The sequence below is a fragment of the Micropterus dolomieu genome, linkage group LG23, assembly GCF_021292245.1.
Source record: "Micropterus dolomieu isolate WLL.071019.BEF.003 ecotype Adirondacks linkage group LG23, ASM2129224v1, whole genome shotgun sequence".
Classification (NCBI taxonomy): domain Eukaryota; kingdom Metazoa; phylum Chordata; class Actinopteri; order Centrarchiformes; family Centrarchidae; genus Micropterus; species Micropterus dolomieu.
The window spans coordinates 27,171,608-27,189,757 of NC_060172.1; the positions used below are offsets into that span (position 1 = coordinate 27,171,608).

General features: G+C 37.6%; 1 protein-coding gene across 2 annotated transcripts in view; it reads right to left on the reverse strand.

The window, feature by feature from the left end:
* pcdh1a (protocadherin 1a) overlaps positions 1 to 18,150 on the reverse strand; it is an 89,058-nt gene that overhangs the window by 45,323 nt on the left and 25,585 nt on the right. The window lies entirely within an intron of this gene.

The window sequence follows — 18,150 nt, forward strand, 5'->3', positions numbered from 1 at the left end:
TCCCTGTATCCAACCATCTTTTTTATCACCTTAGTTAGAGAATAAATTCACTGTCATATAATCAAGAGCTGTGTGTGTTGCCTATTTATAGTTCCTGCCAAGAGAATTGACCCTTTAGATATGAGACTGACTGACTGATTTAAGATAATTGAGCGATTATTAACTAACTGATCACTAGTAATAATTGTATAATTATTCAAAACTACCTAGAGGTCCGGAGACTCTAGGATTATAACAACTCCGGTGGTGCCCTTAACGAGGAAATTTTGATTTTATGAATTTTAATTCATAATTGGGTATCAATTCTCATAAATTTATTAAAATGCATAACTAATAAATTTAGGTCTGCTACAACAGCTAACTGAGCTAATAACAGCAGCTAGTTAGCTTGTTAACTAAGTTCAGCAACAAGTAAAGCTATCTGTAATCAAAATTGGAATTTTTTTCCCCAAATGACAAACTTAAATATCATCAAGAATACCTACAAAACAATGTTTTTGTCATTGATGGGTGGGATACTGCCATAGTGGTGACATAGTGCAAAGCATATATATATAAAAACATTTGGATTTTGGGAATAGGAGATTTTGTTATTCTATGTTTTTTATAAAAATAGGCTGCGCAGACCCTCCCCACCCTGGTGGTAAGTAGCTAAGGGCAGCTAGCAGAAGTTATGGCCGGATGAAGTGATATGCTGCCCCCTCCCTTTTTGGAGTATGATTTTCATTAGTATCTAATGAAATGCATGAAATTAATTGTCCTTGTGTACTTCATTTGCTTTGGCAATATTTTTGCTATACATTCATGACAATAAAGCTAATATGAATTTGAAACGTGAAGAATGGTCTCAATTCTTACACATTCTACCATTAAATGACAAAAATCATCACATCCTGTCACAGTTGGAAGTGATAGACAGTTAACTTGAAATGTAGCACGTGTCTCCTGTTTCAGTGACACAGTAGGTGTCCAGAGGAATCTTTGAAATAGATGAGTATGTCCTGGTTTCAACAGTATGTGTCCCCAGATATTCAGTTTTGGCAGATTGTTAAATATTCCTTTCTATGTAATGTTCCTTCTGCATCCTGACCCACAAAAATCAAACCATAAAACAAACAGCTATAACCCCATGTGGGGTTATTTCTGCAGCTGTTGATGGTTGCTCAGTTGCTGACATGCCAGTCTATCACAGCAGCAATAGTTTGAACCGTCCTCACGACATTGATTCTGAAGCAACTCCTGCTGTCTGACAGGAATGTTTGCTGACAGTTTGCATTTCACCTCACCAAAGACAAATTGTTCAATAAAGACCCCTATCTAAAATTCATTTTTCTTTTGCTCACACTTAGCAAACTTATGATATTCAGAAATAAAAACAACAAGGATTCTGTTAAAATATATTTGTTGCACATAAGTGTAAAATTGTAAGTACAGCTGGCCTATGCCATTTAAAAGTAAATCTGTCGTACACAGTAGTACAAATATGTTTACTATGGCTTGCATTTTGCCATAGTAATGCATATATGTATCTACAGTATGTTATGCTGGACTCAACCACTGAGATCTACCATTAAAAAAGATTTCTAAAGGGCCAAAATTATTTGCATTAACTATAAAAGAAGCAAGTGCTGCAGACTTCAGAAGACTGATGACACTACTTGCTACTAGCCCACTCATTGTTGTTATTAGACAACTTTGTGGCTGATCAGTGTTTTAATTTGATTTATAAAGAACAAGATGTATTGAACTTAGCAATTACTAAGGGTTGTACAAAATGACTGCAGAGAAGCTCCATGCACACCAACAAAATCCCATTTTGTGCCCCAGTGTAGCTTTGATCTGTGCGAAAACAGATGCAGATCTGTACACATCCTTTACATTCTAATCCTATTTTTTGGTATCATCTGTTCACTTGTAGTTAACTCATTGTTCAACATTCATTGTCAAATCTTGCTATTTTGCCTCAAGAGCATGACATGTCAAGAGTATATCTCAGATTTCAGCAGATCAAGGTTGTTCACCTCTGCTTCACATTACACTAGGATTCGACACTCAGTTATATTATGAAGTATTTAAGCTTCCTGATACACCTCTCTGGTGCTGTCCATATTACAAGATAAGCAACTGGCTCGCAGGAAGCTGGAGCTAATGACCCTAAAAACAACAGATTAGGTGACCCATCTGTAGTACATAGGCAATATAACTCACAGACTAAGGAACCATAAGGAAGAGCTCAAAAATGTAATGTTCCAAACTTATTTCTTTTAGTAGACATTATTATTGTGGCTGGTGGTTGGTAGAAATGTTGCAGAAGATATTGACACTGTCACACTAGACTATCAATATTATATGGTGAACATAATGACATTTATTTTTGCTTTTAACAGCCTTGAACACATAAAGTAGTAAATAAATTATGTTGATGATGAAGAAAAGTAGGGCACCAGTCCAACTGGGGCCAAGTCAAAGGTTTTTACCAATTATTAGTTATAGTATTACACTATACAGTGATGTAGTTCCCAAATCGCAGCCCGAGATTTGGAGAAACTACTATAACTCTGCTAAAATGAATGCCAGATTAGCCAACTATCTTAAAATTGTATTTTTTTTTTCATTTTCATTCCAGTGGGATAACTCCCACTGGAATGAATAAGAACAGCTTTCCTCAGTCTTAAGTCAGACCTAACTAAATAGCCAGGAGCGTTATGATGAGAACATAACCAACAGGATCGGATAGCCCTGGAGCTAACAGTGGGTTTATCATAAGATAAATATTAGAAGAAAGAGATGGAATAATTCCAAGCAGCTCGATGGCAGCAGAACAACATGACCCAACCATTATTTCTCATTATGACATCTTCTTCTCTACAGCCAAGCAAATAAGACAGCATTTCCTTTCCTCTTCTTTCCATGTCTCACTCTCTTGCCCTGGTGCTCCGTCACTCACTGTCTGCGGTCTGCTGGGTGTAAGAGCATGTCTGACACATTTCCATTAGTGGGGAGACTATTCAATTACCATAGCTCAAGATATTTAAACCTTGCCAATTACTGAACATCTCCCCTTTAAATTATGCATACACTGAGCTGATAAGGTTGTGTAGTGATTTCTCCTTTTGACACGTTGCAGTGTGTTATGCTGTGTCCAACTTGCTTCTTCAAAAAGAGAGAAAACATACATATTTGTTTGATTTACACATCTATTCAGGCTTTGGATTTTACAATTGGACACCTGTAGCCTGTATCCACAAGTGTTGTGATCTAAAAGTTATAGTCAGCACCTGAAAGTGTTTTTTCTGTGTGTGGATGCTCATATATATATTCTCATATATACAGTGCATGTTTTTGGGTGGTAAACTGCTGATTTCACAGTGGGCCCTGTGATAACAAATCTGCTAAGGCGTGATAGTTTTCTCATAAAAATTAAGTAATAGCCTAATCATTAGCTCAAATAGTTTAAAGCCAAATCCAGTCGGCAAATTGCGTTTGCTCTCTAAGAGCATCTGATCTCTTCCCTTGTATCCTAGCAACCCTGTCCATTTCAAACGATACAGTAACATTCACACATCCTCCTACACTGCAATCCCACATACCTCTCCTTGCCTTGTCTCTGCACCTGACCAAATCTCCAGGTGAGCAGCTAACTCCAATCTCCAACTAAAATTTTTCTTCACCTTCACCCCCTCATTGTTGCACCTTTTATCTGCAGAGACACATATATAAAATAATACACACAAACCTCAATGCTCTTCTGCTTTTCTCTCTCTTATTCTACACATCAGCTGTATAGTTCTGCATGATTGTGTACACATACAGTACTTTTTTGGGGGGGTGGGGGGTTAAAATGGGTTTCTTTTCAGCTACCATCAAAAGTTAGCAATGTCCATTCTGTCCTTAAATGAAAGATCCAACAGAGAATCTGCCCACTCATTGAACACGAGTTCAAGCGTGAATATAGTGTTTGCGCTGTAGAAATGAAAGACAAACTGAAAAAAACAAATGCATAAAAGGGGTGAAGGTACAGGGCACAGTTATAAAGGATCTGCTGGAGAATCCAGATGACTCATTTAATTAAGCAGTTTAAATGGTAGTTGAGTGATTCTAGTTCTACGGTCAGTAGATTGCCATACGTTTAAATGGGTAGATGGATTATATTTATGCGTTACTTCCTTACCTAATAGATAGCATTTTCACTGTATGTAATATACTGTATAATGTAGCAACCTTCATTCCAATAATTTTAACGCTCTATGATCAAAAATGTATTTGACAGTGAAGAAGTGTCACATTGTAAACTCACATTTCTGTCCTGCCACACACTGTATAATACAGCCTATGAGTCTCTAATAAAGCAGTTTCAAGAATTAAAACATATGAAGAAAATGTGTAATTTCATCAACTGGTCAAATTATACTAGTACTAATTATAGATTTAACTGGGAAGATTTTAATCCGAAAAGCACCTAAACAAATTTGATCAATCATGCAAATATACAATTAATTGGTACTCAGAGAAAAACTCAGTTCGATTATATCCTTTTGTTTCCACAAAGAGTATTGATACAGCACGCGTTCACCAATCAGAACTCAGCACTGTGAAGTGGTGACATCAATCCAGGACAGAAATGCTACTTCCAGACTACAAACTGAGTCAGTCAGGACGGACAAAACAACAGATGAGTTGTGCCCATTTCCTTGTTAGTGTTAATGAACAAAAAAACACAAAGCATCATTGCTTTCAGTCAATGATGTTTGACAGCTAACCATAGGTCTATACTTATTTTGACATAGTGATTTTCAACTAAAATGATAGTGTCAGCTAACATGTAAAAAGTATGCTAGGTAAAATATAATTTTGATGCAAAAAGCTGGCAGCTAACAAGTCTTTACTTTTAGCAGTGTCCTGACTCTACATATTGCATTATACATTATAAACATCCCCACGACCCTGTATGCAGGATAAGCGGTTGACGATGGATGGATGGATGGATGGATGGGTTATAAACATGTGGACACGCTTATTATTTATCCACTACAACAATGTTTTCCAGAATATTAATCAACTTTTATTTTGTAATGTAATCATACCTCAGTTGTCATATGCACAGCAGTTAATGTCAAAAACAAACCTCTGACACATACATAAAAAAAGTTTCTCTAGTAGAACCTTTCACTCAAAACATATATGAACAATACACAGGTCACAATGCACATGAGCACAGATTATAAGAAACATTATTGCAGCAGCACTCTGAAATAAGCGACACATGAGCCCTGACTAGGCTAAATATCAAACATGTTTAATGTGTCAATGTCACATACTGTCCTATAGTTAAATAGGGGAAAAAAGGAGGAGGATCAACTTTCGGGTAATTCATTCTTGATCTTTATGTTTCTGTGAGATCCACACATCTCCTGAAGCTCTGGGTAAAGTATAAGCGTTGACCTAACTGCTGAAAACATTACAGAAACCCTCAATTATCAGCCCAGCCAAGCCCAAGGAAGTACTAGAATCAGTCCTGAAATGCTCAAGGTAGGAGAACAATTAGGACCAGAATCCTTTGCAGGATTCTTTACAACAAGAAAAGGCCTAACACCAAAACTCTAAAAACTTGGGGGCATCATACTGACATCACCGAACCTCTCATCTTAACCTGACATGCTGAAGGACCATTTTGATAAGAAAAAAGGGCTGATTTCAAGGATGGCAAAAACTAAGCAGATTCCTTTTTTGCATTACATCTGATACTGTCACAAAGCACCGGATCACTTAGTTTTCATAGACTCTCATATTCTTATAATATTTCCTTGGTATGGGATTCTTGACATAACAGCAAATGTCATCAAGATGTAGATTAGAGGTGTTAAGCTGTCTGCAGTGGGGCTGTGGCATATTATTAAATATGTGTCAAATTTAAACTGAATGTGTGAGGTGTATTCTTTTTCCCAACATATCCAATCATCACTGTTATGACTGGCAGGAGAAAAACACTTAAAGGGGGAGATGCAAGAAAAAGACACGCACAGATTCAGAGTGTGTTTGGTTTGTCACCTTGCTCTTCGCTGGACATTTAGATGAATTATTATTCATTTTGATTAGGTCTTACTTTAAACTCATAAATCATCTCAAATGAGTGGAGAAGATTAAGGACTTTCACAGAGCTGTGTCTCCAAGAAAGCAGACAAATTGAAGCCAACGGCAACAGTATTCTCTTGTGAAAACCTTATGTCTTTCATAGCAATGAAGAAAACGAACTCTGTTATGCGTTATTACTTGTGAAATGAAGGAAATTAATTGAATTATATTCAAGTCATAAGGGTAATTGTTTCTGAGTCAATGACTGTTTCCGACAGTGAGGCAGACAAGCTGAAAGACACAAACAAGCTCCCAGCTGGAGATATATATGCACAAATTCACAGAATCAAGCTAATTGCAAATGGCTATAATCAAATACATACCATGAGTATTAAAAACACGCTGAGCCTGAACTATCTCTGTGTTTTTATCAGATCTAAACCATAAACCAAAAGAAATAATCCAGACCCCATTCTCACAACCAGACATCTTGTACACCTGCGCAAAGTTAACATTTTGGCTTAATCGGATATAAATACATGCCGAATGAAAAAGTAACGGCTATTATTATAACCTTAGCGTTTCCCTTGAGGGAAAAACACATACAGTTTTCAATGCTGAGCCAAGGGCATGGCTCACATGAGGAAAAGCTTCCTCAATTAAAGATGGCTCGGCACTGAAGCATCGCAGGAGTCACACAGAGCACATACAGGTGTAGTATTTCCCTGCTTCAAAAAACATAGTTCACTTTTTTATTTTTGGTCCAGCACAATGTTATGCCACAGAGAGGACAGGTTCAGAGTTACAAGCACAACTATACTGTCTAAAAGTCCCTCCTCATTACAAATCAAACTCATGATGTGAGACGCTCAGCACTCAGACAAAAACAATAATCTTCTAATTTTAACATTCACACAGAGTTAGTATAAAAAACATAGTGTTAAATGCACAGAGAACACAAGATCAAAGACTTTGTAAAGGGCTGTAGTCAAATGTAAGGCTTATCACACAATTGCAGAACATTGGCTTAAGACATATGCTTATCAAGCACATACAGAAACATGATTAAATGCATAGATTCTTTCTAACATATTCTTGGGTTGGTGCTTTCTCAAACAGACCCTGAAATGCTCAGGTTTCAGATATATTGTATTTGAGCTTATCCATCTCTACAGACTATCTGCTACCCAGTTAACAAGGTGGAAGTAGTCAAAGAAAGCACACAACTGAGAGAAGATACAAAGAGCTTCTGTCAGATAACAAAAATGCTGTGGTTCTTGACATAGAGTATATCACCTGTGCAAATCAAGTAATCATCGTTCTGGGTTTTTTTGTATTCACCACTAGCTCAAAAGCAGATTACTGACTTCATTTCCTAGGTAAGCATTTCTGGCTTCAACAAGCCGCATGGGGAGAACAGCAATACCTGCTTGTGTGTTCTCCTAGAGGTAGTGGAACCTTTCAATAACATTTTGTAATCATCAAAGCTCTGAAACTGGCCCTGGTGGGGTACTGTAACTTAACACCTGATGACTGGTGATACCTTCAAGCCTTCAGTATAACTACTGTTCGGTCTAAGTGCAGTTAATATGAATGGTCACACAACTGTAAATGGCAAAATGAGGACCAGGGTGTCTGTGTTTTTTCTGACACAACATGTCCCAAATTCCAATTTCTGCTAATTTTTGGGATATAAGGTTTGTCTCTGTGGAGGTTAAGTGACATTTTTCTAAGGTGTGTGAGCCTGCACTTGTTTGGACTTTAGTGCACTATCATGTGTCACTGGCCATCCACAGGTATCAAGTTTTACGTGATCTAGTGCCGGAAGTATCACATTTTGACAATTTGTCTTCATTTGAAAGTCAGTGTAGAGATGGACAGGAAACACGGGGAGAGAGAATGGTATGACATGCAACAAAGGTCCCCTGGCCAGGCAGTGAACCATGGACATTGCAGTTATATGGTAGTCATGCACATCTAAGTTTTGTTTGGGAACTATCAGTTATCAGTTACCATGTAAAGGCTTATTATGTTGCTATACATTTATACACATCGAATGTATAACATATTTGCTATATAACAGCACACACTGCTATTTTGGAAATCTTTGAAACCCCAAATAAGGTACAGTCCATGGACTGTATTTCTAAATATACACACCACTATGCTCTACGTTACATTCACCCCCACACACAAGCATTTATACAATGGTGGTGGAGCTGCAAGGTGCTGACCTGCTCTACCACCCGAGCTACTGTCATCCCACACACAAGTGCATCTGTCCACTCCATTACCACTCCAGCACGCCATAATGGGAGAGCACTTTTAAAGGGGATAAAGGAGCCAGTGACTGGCCACAGTTTTTACAGCCCTAAACAACCCTTACAAGCATACCTATTATGTATTAAAACTGAATCACTTTAATCCAACCCTACTTCCACGTGCACATTAAAAAACGCCAAACTCGTGATGCAACTCATACTAAATTGTTGACTGCACTATGTTTCCTGCACCTTGACTCACAAAAAGCACCCTCTGTCTCCTTTTGATCAACCACCTATAGAGCCTGAACCTAAGAAGATGAAATAAGCTTAATCATAATAATAATCATTAAAAAAAAGATTTTCATTTTGTTGTGATCCGTGTGATCTGATTATTTAATCTTCTGCATCATGCCTTGCTTGCTACATTATATGACTCACTTCTGAGTCATATAATGTAGCTCCTGCTTGTACAATGTACTTGTAAAGTTTATTGGAAAAACACCGTCAGGTCAAGGGGACTTAGTACCTTACTTTAGCTTCTGCATGCTGATGCGACACCTACAAAAAGGTGAAATGCCCGTTTCTATTCCTTTTGATTAATGTGTTAGTTCATTAAATTGTAACTTGGTCTTACCTAAGCCATGCCTGTGGAATGCCTCATTTATTGGTCATTGGTCAATTTAGAGTATGTAAGTGTATATTTGTTCTGGCAAGGTTAAAGGATTATCCATATTTTAGTAAAAAGAAAAGAATATCAATTACGTTTAACTTATAGACACCCGTTCTATAAGCCTGTAGTATGCTTAAACGTTTTACTTGACAGCAAAATCTGCCTGAGTTAAATGTCTGTAAAACTGGACAAGACTGAATGCATGTGCCAGGGACACTGTCTCAGTGTTAAAATGATCCTTGATTGTGGTGAATATTTCACACAGAGTCTCTAAAGTAGGTTTTAAACACTTAGTACACAGTAAAATGTTCAGTTGATGAATGATATGGGCTTAAAACAAAATTTTTTGCAGCACATTATGAAAGAAGCAGAAAATTGTTGCTGTAGCAAGATGTTTTGTGGTGCCATTTATTTCTCTTTGCCAGTCTCCATTTAACTTGAATGTTGGGAAAGTAGGGTGCCTCGTGATTCTGTATACTTTGCTGGAGTTCTGAAGTTAAAAACAGTAACAGTATGCTTACCGCGCTAACCACTTGACGGATACACATGCACACACACAGGCTACATTCAGTATGAAGGCCTAATGCTCAATTCAGAATTTTTCCCAGATCAGATTTTTTTTGTTTGACAGTTGACATTGTTGTTTAAAAGACTCCAGTGTGAACTGTCCGTGGCCTAAAAAGTGACCCGCATGAGCAGAAGACGTTACACGCAGCACGCTGTTGTACAGAAGTAAACTAGGAACAACAGAGGTTAGCTCCGGTTAGCTCACGGGACACTCCCGTGTTATTGCCCTCTTTCTGTTCACAACTTTCTGTTCTTTTCATTATGGTTTCTGGCATTGGACAACACAACTGCCCCACAACTCCCTCCCTCTCGCTCCCTCTTTCTCTCTCTCTCTCCCCACTGTTTCCACTCGGACAAGTAGCATGCACATAACTTAGGATTTGGGTCACTTTGGCCTGCAGTCTGAACGTAGCTATAGACACACACAGACAATAAACACATAGGCTTGAAATGTGAGTAGAATCTTTGTTTGACAATATGAAGTGCATATTTTATGATTATAACGGAAGTATTCACAAATTAATCTTTCAGTATGCAACAGTGACTGCAGCTGTAGTGGATTCATATTGTTTGAAATGAAGTGGAAACTGGACAAAACTGTCCTACTGTAGCATGCCCTGGAGCTCAAACTGTGCAACCATGGAAATATCAATGTGCGGGGCAAAAGAAGCCTTAGATGTAAACCCACTCCAGCTGTGCCACCGAACCTCTCAACAGCTGGAACCCAACAGTTGATCCTTGGCGGGCCTGTTTCATTACCAGTCTGCCGCTGTAAGTACAGGTTTTCTCAGGCAGAGCTAGGACAGTGTGTGAATACATGAATTATAAATTACAAAAAAAGCACAACAAAAACAAACAAATAAAGGGGGCTGAACACATAAAAAACATTTTTGGTCTATGAACTAAGAGACCGCTACAGATACATTTATCAAAGAAATAGGCAGCAGTGCTATGATCTGATCATGGCACTTTTTTCATGCTCAAATGCACAACAGTGAGATGCTTCACCATTTTGGTTTCTTGATAATTAGATTGAACTACTGTTGTACTGAACTATTTTAGCTACCTTGCAATAAGAAATGGGATAATAAAGTTAGAAATAAAAATGGACAAGTAGAAGCTAGTGTTGACAAACTGATTCCAAAATACAGAATGTAGCTAAAGTTAATGTAATCAGGAAACTGTAGAGGATTTTTACTTTGCGCTGTTTGTTTTATTGGGGCCGTATTCCAACGGGAGTGCCTAAGGCAGTGCTTTTAAAAAGACCTACATCCAAACATGAGCCAGATGTGTGCAAACCCATGATAACTGTAAATAAATAAATGAGCAGATGTGTTACAAAAAGTGTCTACCCGAAGTAAGTGGAAGAATGTTTCATGCTGATAATCTTGAAAAGGTTAAAAAAAACTGTTTAAAATGAGTTCACCCTATTGCTTTTTTGCAAACATGTTATTATTATCTTGTTAATTATTTGTTGCCAGTGTACATTAATAGACCCACCAGAGGAGGATTATACAAATACACATACAAATGTTTGTCTTAATATTTTACAATGACAAAGTAGAGTCCATAAAAAAAACGTCTGCGTCTGCTTGGCTATGCGATATCAACTCTGTCACACCAGTGCACAAATTTTTGGCCACTGACACAATATAATCAGTTTAATAGTATAAGAAGGCTGCCAGTTATTCTGACCTCGAGACAGCAGAGCCCACAATAATTCTTGTGGCAAATAATTAGTTTTATCACACAATGACATGGGTCACCCGTAAGGGCTTGATTATAACAAGAGAACAATATAAGAAAATGTGCGGTTCAATGGAACTCTCAAAGGGGATTGCTTCTTCATATCTTGTCAAATTCCAGATGACATTTCATATGACTGCAAACCAGAAACAATCCTTCACCATATGAGCTGCTGCAGCCTCTGAGAGTCATTATGTTGAGAGCTGAAATTCCACACTGCAATGCTTTAGTTGTCAAGTGCTTTGTTTGTACTGACACTTAGCAGAAAGGAAGAAGCGACATATATCAAATTTTTAATTCATGTTGTTTGCAGGATAATTTTTTGGGAGGGGGGGAATATATATATATATATTTATATAGTTTGCTATTAATCTTTACCTCTAACAGATTGACAGTATTTATTGTTGTACTTGTCTTATTTTTCACTCTTTCCATTACCCCTGGTGAGCTGTTCTCTTAATGGCACTGCATACTGTGCTTCCCTAAAGGAAATGGTTTGGGAAACATGCACATTTTGCTTTTTTCCCACTCTAATCTATATGGTATTGACCATATGTTGAATAATATAGCCTACTATTTGTTATTCCAATTACATTCCATACACAGTATTTTTTAGCTCTGCCTGATGGATTTGCACTCATCTAATGTGTGCAGTGTACTGCTGCTTAACAGACTCAGAATTTGCATTATAATGATTTAGAACACCAATGCATTTTTAATGCTCATAAACAAGAGTGTGTTACTGTGGCTTTTTTTCACAGAATATGTTTACTCCACCATTTAACTGTGTATATGGTTGCGGCATTTATAGCAACTCCTTGGCATGAGACTGCTCTTGTATGAGATTAATAATGATAAAAAATGTGTCTCAGCCGAAACACAACATTTAACTAGAATTTGAGTCGCTTTGAAGGTGAGCTGCAGCCTTAAATTTACACTTAGGTCATAGCTATGGAGAAACTAATAATTGCCTCTTATCATTGTCAGACCTGATGTTTTGATACTGATCAGCTTCTGACAAAAATTGAGGGAATTATGAATGTTACCACTGGGTTTAAGCATTTTCAAAATCACACTCATTAGCTCAAGGGGGGCACTCAGGTATTCATTCATTCCTCTATAATATCTTTGATAAAAAAAATAATAATAAATGTACACTGCATTTCAGCATTTTTAGATGTAGACAGATTTGTCCAGTGGGGTTATATGGGTGCCATTTGATTATCTGTAATAATAACATGTCACTGAATTGCATTTCTTAAGATTGCACAAGCGAGTACAGAGCATGCATGATACAATCATCCCGCTATCAATGTGTGTGTTCAACTACTTCCTACATCGATACTCAGAACAGATTTTCATTTTAAAGTCCTGTTTCTATTGCCTTGTACAAACATATGATATCCTGATATCTACATTCAATGTCAGTCTGTCATTCATTCAGTCAGTCAGTATATCTAAAAACAGCATGTGGTGCTGCAGCTCAATAGAAATATTTCTAGAAATCAGATTGTGTGTACATGAAAGTACATTCACTATCCAATGGATGTTCTTTCTTTTTGCATTTTTCTGCTTGTTATCAACTAATACAACTCAACTAGTACAAAGCAAAGCATTAAAAGTGTCCTACTGTATGTTAAATACCAACACAAGGCAACTTAACTCACACAATGCACCCCCAATAAATGCAAGATAGTCGGGCGAGTCACTTAAGGTATTAGGGTGGCCCTAAGCCTTTATCTTATCAGGTTTCAGTCCAAAACACAGGGGGATGGGGGCGGGGACAAAAGGAAGCCAAGCAATTAATTGTCTTCTCTGCTTGGCATCTAATTTCAACACCCCAGAAGGTCTATTACAGGAGCAAGACAGTCATTAAACCTCAACAATAATCACTGCTGAGCTATGCCTTCATCCTTCGTGCTACTTCAGTGTCTCCTGCTTAATGACAATTCCACTCAAACGCAGTAAAAATTTGATATATGCAAGGCAATTTATTGCATTTAAATACCATGCTAGTCACATCTGTGGCATGAAAGAGAAGCAGGGGAGTAATTATTGTATGTTAGAATCAGTCTATTATACTACTATCTATTAAATGGACTAAATAATCTGCTAAAATAACTGAATAAGAGAATGCAGCAGGACCTCTTCAGTGGCAAAAACCTCTAATTCATCTCAAGCAACAGAGCAAAAAAGAGAATAGTGGAAGGTGGGACGCAGAGAAGTGACAGAGCATTACAGGGAGAACAAAAGTAAAATAAAAAATGTAGGACAGGGGAAACTGAGAAAATGAAGAAGATAGGGAGGGTGCTCAAAAAAAATGGTGGGGGAATAGGTAAGAGAAAGAGGGCGAGAAGGAGTTTGAGAGGAATAAAACTGGCAGTTGGGGAAGAGGAGATGGTTCATTTGTCACTGTCAGATCAGTTTGTTTCTCCTTCATAACTGCAAGGACGGGATCTGGCCCACAACCCGGCCCCCGATCCTCCCCGTTCTTAAACAAGCCTCCCATCACCATCTATCCTCCAACCTCTGCCAGCACCTGCCCTATCTCCAATCGCTGGAGATGAGGATGCAACCCATGCTACAGTGCACTCTGTACACACACAATTTTGTCTGCCTTCGTGGACATGCCCCCAGAGCTTAATCGAATGTATGTCCCAGTAACAGTAGCAACCTATAGCCTGGAGTAAAATCATCTATCAAAGGCATGTCTGAATGATAGTATTTCTTTCAGAAGCTAAATGAACCAGTAATGAGGAACATCCATGCAATTGTAGTCTTGTATCAAAAGTCACATTCACAAATTGAAGATGAATGTTTGATTTAGACAGAATGTCTTACAAATACAGAACAGCTGCTTATAGATGAGTTTGACCACAGCCCCTCTTTCTTCTCTATATGTACCTCCTGCAGTTAAGCAGAGGCGGCATGCTGATATAGCACTCCTGGATGCATCACAGGCAGAATTCAACAAACTTTTATTGGCTGAGTGTCTACCCCAACCTGAGCCCTGTAATGAGTACTGTGGTGGTGCTTCCTCAGTAAAAACCTCTCAGTTGGAGGTTAAAAAACACTTTCTTTGGCTCAGGAAGCATGGTGTAGTTGGCAATCATAATGCATGTTCAGTCCCTGGTGGGTAATGTGTCTCCGCATCCTTCATCAGGTGTAATTAACCTGCATTGTCTGTGGTGTGTAGGTAAGTCTGCAATTACTGCACTTAACTGCGAGGTGTTTCTGCTGCTCAGCAATTCAGTTTCCAAATGATAAGAATGGCCATGAATGTTTCGATAAGGATACCGTTTCTTACTTTGGAGTCTTTATTTTTTTATTTTACTAGAAGTGTTTCATTCCTGACCTCTGTGCTTTCAACAGCTGGAATATCAGTTCCTTTCTTTCTGCTGCATATTATCTACACATTTTCTTTATTTGTTACTTTTGATTTCTTTTTATCATTCATCAACATACTTGCACTAACATCTACTGTATGATGGATGGATCTCTCTTTATTTTTTATTTTCCACCCAAACAACTATGTACAGTATATTTTCTTGAAAAGACCAAATGACTACTGCAGCTCGCAACAATTCTAAAGTTCATGTCTATGAATGAACGATTCCCCAAATCCACGGTTCGGTTCATACCTCGATTTTTGAACCGACCAGGTATGATAGCACCTGCCAAAGTATATTTGGCAACCCACTTTAGCATTTTGCAGAGAAACACAGAGAGAGATGTTATCTGGTATTACGTTAAGTGGACACTTTGGAAATTTTACACTACAGAGCGACAGTGAACGCACCACTGAAGATGTCACTCACTAATGTTAGTTTCGGTTTTGATCCACATGCGACACACTTGAAAATTGAATCACGGGTGCGTTTATTAAACACGACTTTCTGAAACATATTTCTGATGGAGAATGTCAGCAGAGACACATACAGGGAGAGAGAGACAGAAAGAGGCAGAGCAAGCCGTGAGAGACCAGAGGTGCAGGGTAGCTTTGTGTGCGTGTGTGAATGAGGGGAGAAGAAATGAGGAGCAGATTCAAGAAGTAAATAAACACTAAAATAAGGTGGTAAATTACCTGAAATAACCTATTGTCATTACAAATACGATATACACACTGTCGTAATGAGAGCTCAATGGTGTGTTCTGTCTCTCAGAACCAAGACACGAGACCGTGGACTTCTGTGTCGCGGTTTCTGTCTCAGGTCCAGAACTGTCACAGCCCTAGAAACGTAAATATTTAAAGTTATATGCAACATTTTGACACATTTTCTTGTTATCAAGATTTAGATTATAAGATCAATCAATCAATGAATTGCCAACATTAAAAGAAGAGCAGGCTGGACAAAGCCAGAAGAGGTCTATAGCCCCCCCCCCATAGCCTAAAATTGAGCTGCCAAAAAAGATAGCTATATGACATCCTTTGTTTAGATTAGCCTAAGACCGGAGTATCTGCCAAAAATACAGAATAACATCTTAGTTGGGACAGAACAAGTGAGTTTGTGCACTTAACCAGCTGTTCGAGCTAACTGCTCTTAAAACCCCAGTTTTCTATTTCTACATGTGTTACGCACACACACATGCAATGTGTAAACAAGACAGCCTTTGGGGCTATGGGCTGTTTCCCCTGCCTCCAATCACTGTGCCAAGCTACGGTAACACATTATACAGCTTCCTCTGTACGCAGAGGTGACACTGATCTTCTCATCTAACTGTTGGGAAAACAGCTAATAAAAAACATCCTAAAATATCTACATATTCCTTTAAGGTTTTTACAGGTGAGAAGCTGTAGCCTGTTTGCGTGTTCACAGGGGCCACTCTGGCAGTTCTTACAAGTTGAAATGTGTTAAGAGTTTTACTCAAGAAGATTGGAACTACTTACAATTGTATCTAAATGTATAATGAACTGAGTCTAATTGCTAAATAGCCTGTCATAAATGTTGGCTGTGTCAAAACATTTAAGAAAATTTCACATAATCATAATTGTCTTACAATGTCACAAATGTTAATGAAATCTTGACTGTAAAGTAAAGTCTTTTTGAGGAAGTTTGATGGGACCTTTTTATTCAAACAGAGACTGTTGGGCACATCAAAATTAATGAGATCATTTCCTTTTGAAATTTTCTTTTCTTCCACTTTCTTTTCTCCCTTCACTTAAAACGCATTAGAGCAGTGAGGTTTCTAATCAGAAATGTAAATGGCATAGTCACATTGCTGTAGTCTTATTTTAGAATTTCACTAAAGCACTTTTTGGATTAGATGTTGATATAAAGTCAAACATGTCAACACCCTTCTCATAGGGCCATTCCTCATTATTCTAACTTCTTACTCTAATTGCCAAGGCATACACACTAGCACCAAAGTTGATTGTTTTGCTCACTTACTCATCAGTAAGCTCTTGGCCAACTAACTATGTATTACAAGGAACAAGATCATGTTCATTTGAATTCACATCATTTCTTTTAAGTAATATATTCATGCAATTTAAAGGTTCAGGAGTTACAGTATCCATCTGTAAATTACACTCTATTAGACATTATGGATTTGAAAAGGATGACAACGTGATAAAAGAAAGCAAAATACCAAAAGAATGAAGAGAGTATAACCATTTTGTACAGAAATTTGTACAGTAGCAATGTGTTTCAAGTGTTTTCCCGTTTTAGGAAGTTCGTCTCAACATTGTTTTGGAAATTATAATAACGTTTATATTAATTCCACAATACCTTATTGTATATTATATTATATATAAAGTCATATGAATAGGCATTTCTTTAGGGGACACACAGAGTATAAAATATATTGACCATCCCATCATATAGAGCATAATCCTAAAGGACAAATTTATAATTTATAATATAAGCAAAATTACATGTACTGTGTACAATATTATATAGTCTCGTAAAATGTGTTTTTAGTACATAATTACAATTCAAAGAATGTATTTCTTTTTATGTGTTACATCGTCAGCTCTTTTTACACAATTGAGTTATATCAATACAACAAAAAAAAACAGAGAAAGGAGTGAGGCTGTAGTAAAAAAAAAAAGATATTTGAGTTCCCCACTCGCTGCTGTGAAACACATGGAATTAATCATAACCCCACAACAGTTTGTCACAAAGAGAAATGTTTCCCTAAAGCTAATTAAAAAACATTCATTAGGCAGCGCTCCAAAACTGTGTGTGGCAAACTTTTGTTTTGATGTGAGTATGTAGTTGTGACACAGCTTTAAAACCTGGTGTGTATATATATATGTAGTTGTTGACGATGTTTTTAAATGTCCTGAAAATCTCCCCAAAACACCAAGTGGTAGATGGGATGTAACAGTCCTGTTTTACCCTTTGTTTGTAACCACAGAAATGCACCAGAAATAGCAATTTATGGCCAAGTCAGGGATTCACCTTTGAATTGATCTAGGATTTAGAATTTCAAACTGTGAAAAACGTGTCTGCCATTGGAAGATTTGGGTCAGGCTCATCAAACGTAATAAGCAGCTCTGATCACATGAGAGGCAGTATGCAAAACCTCTCAGCTGTATGCAATTGTTCCAATCGAAGAAGGGTGAAAGAACTGCCATTTGCTGAAGAGCGTGTTTAGGCAGCTATAAAAAGACAGAAAAGAAATCTCAGCTGGGATCTGTTTTAGCACAATAATACTTGTGTTTATTTAAATCCATTGTGGTAATTTGCATTATGTTTTGATTGGCTAACTAGATAAATAATTCCATAAACGTACAGTACAACAGCTGTCACCAAACCTCACTGAATTAGGAGATGATTAAAACTTACTGACATGACAGTTGCAATTACATTTCTGAATCTACATACA